This window comes from Narcine bancroftii, chromosome 1 (assembly GCF_036971445.1).
Source record: "Narcine bancroftii isolate sNarBan1 chromosome 1, sNarBan1.hap1, whole genome shotgun sequence".
In the NCBI taxonomy this organism is placed as follows: Eukaryota; Metazoa; Chordata; class Chondrichthyes; order Torpediniformes; family Narcinidae; genus Narcine; species Narcine bancroftii.
The window spans coordinates 287,014,186-287,016,944 of record NC_091469.1 but is presented as its reverse complement, the minus strand read 5'-3'; positions in this window follow the sequence as shown (position 1 = coordinate 287,016,944).

The window sequence follows — 2,759 nt, the reverse complement described above, 5'->3', positions numbered from 1 at the left end:
TTATTTTATGAAAGCAGTGGACAATATGGTCTATCCTTCACCAACAAGTTCACATTGCAAATTTTAATTCCAAACACAGGCATATAGTACAAAGGAATATTAGCCCACCCATACTATCATATAAAACTCATAAAAACTCAAACATGGCATGTTGAAATGAACAATATAACTCCAAACTGATTATTGGTCTATTTTTAAAAATTTTTTGATGTAAGAATATTAATATCAAATACAACTGCTATTCCTCATTAAGTTTCAGTCAGTTTATATTTACCACTGTCGTAATTTCTTGTAACAAATTTGCACTGAAAGTCCTTATACTGTTGCAATTTTTAGGTAGTGTAGTATTTCAGTTTAAGAAAGTCTTGGTTTAGCAATATATCTGGTGTATCATTTTGTATCTGTATCCTAAAAATTCAACATTACTTATTACTTTACACCAAACCCGTATAACCCATCATTAATGAAGCCACAAGAGAGTTTTGAAGTTTATTCTCATGGCATAACAGTCCACAAGTACCCCTGGTCTAATATATGCACAGAGCATTTTGTCTTTTCAAAGTTGAGAACTATTGGAAGTACAAAGTCCCCTTTGTAGTCCAAATAATCATGCGAGGATTTGGGTTAAATGATTAGATGAATAAATTACCTGAATTATTTTTTGCAGCAGTCACAAAACTAATTATAATTTCCATCTTAAATCATTAACACATTAAAACTAAAACGAGTCAATTATTTCAGCTTGAAGTAACAGCATCACTTTCAAGATGGTACACCAACTGTTGATTTTAAGGTATTGATCTTCATATTTAAACGTGTAAATGAACTCTCCCTTCCTTTCCTCTGTAACCTCCTTCCAACTGAGAATCCTGAATTCTTTGCACCTTTTTCATTTCAGTCTTTAAACAGAATTTCCAGTTATATGGGTTCTATTGTTGTTGGCAGTGCTTTCAACTGCCTCGTCTCTAAGCTCAGAAGTTACCTTCTTAAACCTCTCTACTTCATCACTCTTTTAAAAGATATACTTCAACCAGCTCTTAATAATTTTGTTTGCTAACAATCTTTGTAATTGCTTTAAGATGTTAAAGGGAATACATAAATACAAATAAAAATCTGCAGATGCTGAACGTTTGAAATAAGGACTGAAAATGCTGGACTTCACTTCAGGTAGTTCAAATGAAAGAGAAGTGAGTAATCTGAAATATTAATTGTTTCTCTTTTCACAGATACTGCCTGACTGAATTGTTTCCAGCATTTTCTGTTTTGATTTATTCAAAATGGAAGTTATTGTGAATGATATTTCTTGTGGCAGCAAAAAGTTTTGATTAGATTTGTTTCCTTAACCTGGTGTCTTTGTTGGGTTAGACCACAAAGAGCAGAATCAGGCCATTCAGCCCATCAAATCTTCTCCAGCATTCAAATCATGGCTGACATACTCGTCCTTTTAACCTCTTTCTCCTGTTTTCTCCTCATAACCTTTCACAACCTTCTAATCAAGAACCAATCAATCTCTGCTTTTATCCTTTTGGGCAATATCACTCAGTATGTGTCCATAGTTTTACAGCAATTATTAACTAAATTTCACAATTCTCAAGAGTGGAATTTGAACCTCTGTGTTGCCGTTCCTGTACTCTTACATTACATTATTATGCAGAGTATCACTGGGACTTTAAAAGCAAATATTTTAACATATCACATTTCATAGTGCTTCCACAAATGCAACCAAGTCTGAAAAGACTCTGTTAGTGTAAGATAACTTACATATTTCATTCTCCATGAGCAAGTGGTCACTGGATAAACTGCATGTTCAGGAACTGAACTTGCACTTTATCCCATAAAATACAAAGAGATTCAGAGCCATGTACTATAAACAAATTATGGCGATAATTTTCTTATAATGGTGGTGAAGTTACTGACCTGAAATTACCAGGCATCATTTACTGTGCCAGCTGCAATTCTTCCTGAGTAATTAATTTAAAGGGAAACTCCAATCAGTTTACAAATGATACATACGAAATTATAATGAGAAATTTTCAAATCAACTTATTGCATCCTGAATGTTGAATATTCGAAAATTTATTTTTAAGTCATACTCAGCAGATATTTATTTCATGTACAATATATATGATAACTATTCTTTTTACAGTACAGTTTTATTACTTACACATTTTCTTGACATTGTAAGTATTCCAAACATCCCAGAAATATGATTAGAAGAAATTACTATAGAAGGACACATTGAGATATGTAAATGAAAGCTCACTTTGAATTAGGTTCTAAATGGCAGCTTAAGGGAGAGAAAGGATGAGATGTTTAAAAAAAAATACACATATCATGCACTATTTCCCAATGCATGACATTACTTTGAAGGAGTCAATTCTCATGCCTAGGTCTAGTTCAGGACATTGGGGATGAAAAAAATAGGCAAAATATTGGGTGTACGGTGCTTGCAACAAACTGGCTAGAGAAGGTTATAGAGATCAGAGAATATAAACAAGCAAAATTTTAAAATTGAGGCATTGATTGACTGGCAAGCAAAGTAGGTCCGCAATGATGAGGGGAAGGGGTGAACAGACTCAATTTCTGACCTTCATTTGTGAAAGGTGGAAGATGGGAAGCCAACCAATGGAATGCTCAGTGGAATAGAATGAAATGATAAAAGGTATCAATAAGGATTTGATTAGCAGATGAGTTGTTGCAGGGGTGGAGATGGAATGTTATTGAAATGGAAATAGGCATTCTTTATTGAAGAACATGGG